This window comes from Dipodomys merriami, unplaced genomic scaffold (genome assembly GCF_024711535.1).
Source record: "Dipodomys merriami isolate MVZ:Mamm:240054 unplaced genomic scaffold, mDipMer1.0.p SCAF_13, whole genome shotgun sequence".
Taxonomy (NCBI): Eukaryota; Metazoa; Chordata; class Mammalia; order Rodentia; family Heteromyidae; genus Dipodomys; species Dipodomys merriami.
The window spans coordinates 1,201,990-1,209,619 of NW_027202604.1; the positions used below are offsets into that span (position 1 = coordinate 1,201,990).

General features: G+C 41.1%; 1 pseudogene; it reads left to right on the top strand.

The window, feature by feature from the left end:
- The window catches only part of LOC138824592 (protein FAM204A pseudogene), a 50,705-nt pseudogene extending 48,662 nt beyond the window's left edge, over positions 1–2,043 (top strand).
- Positions 2,044–7,630: the final 5,587 nt, after the last annotated feature.

The window sequence follows — 7,630 nt, forward strand, 5'->3', positions numbered from 1 at the left end:
TCAAATAAGTAGTGAAATCATAGCCAAGTCATTTTGATGTGCCATGCACAGTGTCAGGCAGCCCTCTCTATAAGGTCATACAGAATAAGCAGGAAGTATGTGTACTGATATTTTAAGCGATCTCCTAAGGCCTAATGTATGCAATCCCAGCAACTGGGAGGCTGAGGTAAGAGAATTGTGAATTTGAGGCCCAGTCTGAGCTACATGGTAATATCCTGTCCAAATACTGCTCCTTAGGAATTTTATTAGCTGAAAATAAAAAGCAAAGAGAGCAAAGAAAGAATACATCACAAAAAAGATGTTGGAGAATAGATACATGCCTTGTTGTGTTATCAGTATTGTCTATGAGGAGTGGATATGGTAATGAGAGCTTGGATATTTACTTTTTATGCTTTTCTTTTTTCTTGTGAAAATACTGTACAGAGGGGTTACAATTACATGGGCAAGATAATGAGTACATTTCTTATCAAGCATTATCGCCTCCTCCTTTGTTTCCCCTTCCCATCCCTTCCTATTCTCCCCCCACCTCCCCACCTAATCCCCCCCCCACCAAAGTTGTAAAGTTCGTTTTTCCACATAACGACTTGTACATCTCATTGTTGCAATGGATCTACCTGTATCCCTATTTAAACTATTTGTTTTTTTCCCTTCCCCTCCACAAATTATACCAACCTCAAATACAGTGAAAGCAGGGGCTTTTATTTTTTTTAACAAGGTTTTCACAGGTAGTGCGAATGAGAAAGAGCTGTGGAACATTTAAAGCTACCACTAGAGGGCTCAATAAGTTGCTTGTTAAATTCTCCCTAGGCTATGCTAGGAGAGCTGTCCACGTGCTGAAATGTGTGACCTGGATAGCTAGTTCTCCGCAGTGCTTCTGTGAAACCTAGAAAGCCTCATGCAGCTTCCACTGGGAGCTCAGTGGCTGATTATCAGTTGGTGTTAAGTTCTGGAGTACAGGACTACATGGAACTGTTTATTATCTCTGTCATTACATCATGAATCTGTTCTAGTATGTCAGGGAGGAGTAAGCAAATTCGTACAAGGTTTCTGTGTCATCAGATTTTGGGGATTATGGAAGCCAGGAAACTCAAGGTAGAACAGCAAGCTAGCAACAGAGACTAGGAACTTGACATGGTTCTCAAACATTGGGGAGATGATATGGCTTAGGAAAAGAAGGTTTTCATTTTTAAGAAAAGATTTTACTGCCTAAATTAAGAATCTAAATCCTGGATGTTGACAGGGTCATAAGAAGGGACAAAGAAAGGAGGCTACTGCCTCCTGGCCTAAATAAAAGTGATGCTGAGTCAGATTCTGAAGATGAAGACGTACCTGAGAACTCCAAAGTTAACTTACAAGAAGTGAAAGAGGATGGGACCAGTGAGAAATCAGATGCCTCAGATTTCCCAGAAGATGGGCCAGAAACAGAGCCCAAGGTCCAGGCAAATGCCTATGAAGAATGCCTTTCTTGAATTTCCATAGATATGTGGAACAAATGTGAAGAATTACATAAAAGAACATTCTGAGCTGAAAACTTGAGCCTTGGGATTCAGAGGAAGAAAAAGAAAGTGCTCCAGAAAAGATAAATTGAAGAAGGAAAAAGAATCTCATAGTGAACAGTCCTCAAAGGAAGGCAAATGGAAGGAGCTTACTTAGTATTTTGGAGCCAGTGATAGATTTGAACTTCCTGTGAAAAAGAAAAATGTTGAAAAGTCAGGTCTCGAAAGAAGGATAGACCAGGCTATGGAGGAGTAAGATGTTGAGAACGCTAAAGAACTCATCAACCAGCTAGCTATTTGAGAGCTTGGTGTAAAAATTGCCAAAGCAATTTACCTGCCCAAGTTTTTAGAAGCCCAAAAGGAAGCTGAAATTTCACAGGCTGCTCAAAAGAAGAAGAAGAAACTGACATGAGGGTATGAAGCAAGGAAGAGATGGGAAACCAACATCAACATGGGATTTATATGTAACTCTGCAGAGCTTGGAACACTTAGAGACTCACATGCTCAAATTAACAAGACTCTGTTGCTTAAATATGTTAGAAATTGATAGAAATAAGAAATTGATTGAAGTAGGAAACAAATGAGCCTACAACTTAGGAGCTGATTTCAATTCTTGAACTTTTTGTAAAAAGTTTAGTCTTGAAGTGATTTTTTTGTTATTTGTATAAGAAATATAAGCATACACAGAGGAAAAAAGAATGGGATTTTTTGTTACTTATTTATTTGCATATACCTACAGCCTAAAATCCATCTATTTGGTATAGGATATACCAAATATTTGGTGTAGGATAGCCCGTGAGGTTCTTGTACTTTCTTATCTGTTGTAAGCATGACTACACTGTTTCTAGAATTGTGATTTTAAGACTGTGACAGTCTTTACAATAACTCAATGTCATGAAAACAATTATTGATACTTTATTGGCAGTAGTAGAATTGATATTTTTATAGTCACATAGTAAAATAATTTTTGTATATCTTCAGATGAGATAATTATAAAATGGTGATAGAACGTAGTATGTCAAGGATGGTTTAGTTTTAGCTCTGCATAGAAATGTCCTTCTAACTATCTCAGCTCTGTTGTTCTTTTTTTTTTTTTTTGGGGGTCTGGTCATGGGGCCTGAACTCTGGGCCTGGGCGCTGTCCCTCAGCTCTTCAGCTCAAGGCTAGCGCTCTACCACTTGAGCCACAGTGCCACTTCCGGCTTTTTTCTTTTTGCTTATGTGGTACTGAGGAATCGAACCCAGGGCCTCAGGCATGAAAGGCAAGCCTCTACCACTGAGCCACCTTCCCAGCCCTCTGTTGTTCTTTAAATTATAAGATTGTATAGTTACATTTGATGTGTATTTTATATTAGATGTATAGTTATATTAAACAGATAATTACAATTCCAATTTAAAGGAATGTAAACTCTTCCAGGTGCTGGTCGTTCATGACTATAATCCTAGCTACTCAGGGAGCTGAGATCTTAGGATCATAGATTGAAGCTAGCCCAGGCAGAAAAGTCTGTTAGACTCTTAACTCCAGTTTACTAGCAAAAAGCCAGAAGTGCTGGTGTGGCTCAAGTGGTAGAGGGCTAGCCTTGAACAAAAACAAAAGCCAAGTAAGAGTGCAAAACCCTGAGTTCAAGCCCCAGTATCCATACAAACACACAAAAGAGAATCTAAACTCTAAAATCTGGTATTACATGGTTTGTAAACAATTCACATGCCCTTTGTGTTTCTCTTTTATAGGAACTTGTTAAGTGCCAGTGTGAAAATACAAAATCCAATAAATTCAATCTGAGTATATTGCTCAAAGAAGGCAGATTGGACAAGTTGTTATGGCTTTATGTTGTTCTTGAAAGGTTAAATTTTCCAACCTTTTAGAGGAATATTGATCAGAATCTATCAGATTATTAATAGATATTCTTTTGGAGCCAACAATTATTTTAGATCCATGTTAGAAATGTAACCGTGAGAAATATTAACCAATATGCAGTGTCTTTATATTGACATCATGAATGCTATGGTGAAATACCAGAATAAACTGTAATATTACTTGTAGAATATAAATTATGATTCAGTAATTACTATGCAGTCACTAAAAAGGTTTATTTACATAAATAGACAAAGAGAAAAGTATTGTTTTTGGATTATAAAATATAGGGTAGCGAACAGAGTGCATAAATAAAGTATACTGGTAGACTTGCATGGTAGATTTTATTTAGAAACTGAGATGCTAAGAGAAAAAGTAGGAACTTTTTGCTCTTTTAGAAAGATGTCAAGCTGGGTGCCAGCTACTCAGGAGGCTGAGACCTGAGAATTGTGATTCGAAGCTGGCCCATACAGGAAAGTCTGTGAGACTCTTATCTCCAATGAACTACAGAAGTGCCATTGTGACTCACATGGTAGAGCACTCATCTAGAGATAAAAGAAGCTCAGGGATAGCGCCCAGGATCAGAGTTCAAGCCCCAGGACTGGTAAAAAGTCCTAGAGACTAAACCTCCAATTAGCTAGCAAAAAGCTGGGCTAGATGCATAGTTCAACTGGTATAGCACAAGCCCAGCAAGCAAGCTGAATGAGCACAAACCATCCTGGCACTGGCAAAAATTAATTAATTAATTATAAAAGAATTATAAGGTGGGTGCCAGTGGCTTACACCTGTGATCCTAGCTACTCAGAAGTCTTGAGCTCTGAAGATCACAGTTCAAAGTCAGCCTGGGCAAGAAAGTCCATGCCACTCTTATCTCCAATAAACCACATAAGAAAGCTGGAAGTGGATCTGTGGCTCAAGTGGCAGAGCACTAGCCTTGAGTAGAAAACCTTAAGGACATCACTTTGGCACTGAGTTCAAGCCCCAGGACTAGTACATAAACAAAAGGGGAATTGTATAAACCAAATTATTAAGATTGATGTATATATTTATACTGTGTATTTAAAAATTATTGTTTTCAGTTTTGTAATCAATGCTACTAGGAAATTTAATTCTTTTTAGTTTTGTTTCTTTTGATCTTCAGACAAGGTCTTTACCTGAAGGATTTCTTTTAAAGTAAGGCTAGAAGTAAGATCTAGAAATTTCTTATCCAGAATCAGATCACAGACAATTAAAGTGCATAAGCCACGTATCAAGAATTCTTGGTTCAGAGAAGTTTGCTTGGAGCAGACAGACAGTTTTCACTTAGAGAATGCAGATGGCTCCAGAGAGGAGGAATGTAGTTACAAGAGCAAGGATGAAGACAAAGGCTTATGGAACCTCTGATCCAGGACGGCTAGCTTTTAAGAGGGAACCTAGATGGGGTCTCTGGGACTCTGCCTGCGACTCACTGTCAAGGGGCGCAAGCCGAAGGGCTGCCGTCGGGAATGGAAGCGACTTAATGGACCCTCTGGAGAAGGCAAAACAAACAAAAACCCTAACAATCACGATGAAGTGGGTGGAGTTTCAGGACGCTAAGCAGATACTGCTTTCTGATTGGACACTAGGAATTGGTCAAGGGAGGGGCCAGTAGACAGCGGGAATAAAGCTTCAGAGGAGCCAGAGGAGAAGAGAATCCTTGTAAGTGGTGTCACTGCCTGTGCCTGCTGCCTTCAGAGAGCCCCGGGGTCCCAGTCCACATCTGGTCCATCCTGTTGACCACCATGCCTCCACGCATACCGCGACAACTGGCAATGCCGAGCCTGCCAGAGGATCAGGCCATCTCTGCTCTGGAGCTTCTTGCCTTGGATCTCTACTCTGTTCATAGAGGTCGTTGTCAAGAGATGCATGGAGGTGCCAAAGACCATGGTGCAGGCCTGGCCCTTTGCCGGCCTCCTCTTGGGGGCCCTGATGTTTCAAGTCACCCTCTAGGGACTTGATAGGCTGCTTGAGCAGAAAGTGCTGCCCAGTAGATGCAAACTGCAGGTGACAGATCTGTGGAATATATCCCTGAACATCTGGACCTTGAGGTACATAGAAATGTCTCTAGCCTGGTCCGCAGTGGCCCTGACTGACAAGCCAGCAGCGAATCACTGTCCAGAGATGACGGAGGAGCCACCCTTGAGAATATTCATAGATATTGTTATCAGTGATGGCTGCCAGAATTTTGTCTAGCCTAACTTGCTTCACTGGGCTGAGACAAGAAAAGGCCAAGTTCAGCTCTGCTCTATGAAGCAGCAGATTCTGTCAGGCTCCACCTCTAAAATGCAAAGCATTCTGCTCGTGCTTCATCTAGACTCCATTTAGGGGCTGGAATCACAAAACAATGGAAAATATAGTTCCTTTATCTGGTCCAGATGAAGAACCTTTGCATCCTTTCTCTAAGATGAACATGAATGTACTTCTGGCTTTGAGAATTTCCACAAGTACTTGATCCAATGCTGCAGCAGGAAAATCCCTAATATGTTTATGTGCATGAAGCTTTCTTCCTTTATGAAATGCCAGACAAGGTTCTCAGGATCCTGAAGCCCTTGAAGTCTGTCTTTGAGTTCACTTTCATTTTGGACAGCAGACTTCAGGTATCTGTCCCAGTGTTCCTGCACCAGTTAGCTCAAGCACCTGCATCTCAGGAGTTTGTTTGTGGGTAACTTCCATCCTGAACCCTTCTGAGCTCTGCTGCAGAAAGTGGCTGGTACCCTGGAGACCCTGGCCTTAGAGCACTGTGAGATCATTGATGCCCGGCTCTCTGCCACCTTGCCCACACTGAGCCAGTGCTCCCAGCTCAGCTTGTTCAGTTTCTATGGGAACCCCATCTCCATGTTCATCCTGCAGAACCTGCTGAGCCACACAGCCAGGCTGAACCAGTTAAGCTGAGGGCTATATCTAGCCCCTGTGAAGACTTATGACCACCAATGTCTGTACAGGTGTGAAGTCAATAAGGAGAGATTTGCCCAGGTCTACGTGAGCTTGTTGCAGATCCTGAGGGACATAAAGCCAGGACATAAGGTTCAGATCTGTACCTACTCCTGTATGAGCTGTAAAAAGTGCCAATTCTACAGCCTGGTGCCCAGTGGCACCTGTCTAGTCACAGAGAAATATCCCTTTACAAGGAAGTTTAGTTACTATGAGTTTTGTGCACTTCACTAGTTTATGTTGTTTTCTTGAGGTGTCTTAGAAATGAACATGAATGTCCCCTTTTGTACACTGGTACATCCTAGAGGGGACACAAGCCCATGCCATTTCCCACAGGTAAGGAAAGGAGAGAACAAGTTCCGTTACATTCCAGTTTAAATGCCAGGAACATGATGTGGGGTGTTCTAGGCATTGTGGGTATGTGTGTCCTGTGGTTTCATAAACGGAATCTGGAATAGATTCACATTGGGAGGAATAAGAGGGAATTCCTGTTTCCTGAATGGTTCTATGGAAATGGCCACATCCTGATGAAGCTGCTTACTATGTTCATTTTACTTTTGACAATAAATAAATTATTGTTAAAAAAAGAATTCTTGGTTCAGCTGGTTGCCAATGGGTCACACCTGTAATCTTTACTACTTAGAAGGCTAAGATCAGAAGATTGTAGTTCAAAGCTAGTCCAGCCAGGAAAGTCTGTGACACTCTTATCTCTAATTAACCAGCAAAAAGTCAGAAGTAGCTCAATGGTAGAGTGCTAACCTTAAGCAAAAAACAAACTAAGGACAGTGCCTAAGCTCTGAGTTCAAGCCCCAGTACCAGCACACACACACACACACACACACACACACACACACACACACACACACACACACACACACACACACACATTCATGTACCACCCATAAAAGCATGCATGCTGAGTCCAAGCCCTAGTACCAGCACACACACACACACACACACACACACACACATGCACGCACACACACATACACACACACATTCATGCACCACCCATACAAACATGCATATACACACACACAAAGAATTTTGGCTGGCCTTCTGAATCTAGGGTTTGAGAAAACAATTTGAGGCTGTGATAACTTGCATGAGTCAACTTTAAATTGTCTTTTACAAAATTCAATTAGCATTGATTACTCTTTTGAGTTTGGAAGCAGTAGAGAGGTTTTGGGAAACCAAAAATGTGTTTTAACATTGGAAAGCTTACTGAACCAGCCACAAAAGGAATCCTTTGTGAAGATTCCAAATTAAATGCCATAGATTCTTAATAAACATAATCTATGTTTTTACCAATGTTTGCAATGTTTACATGA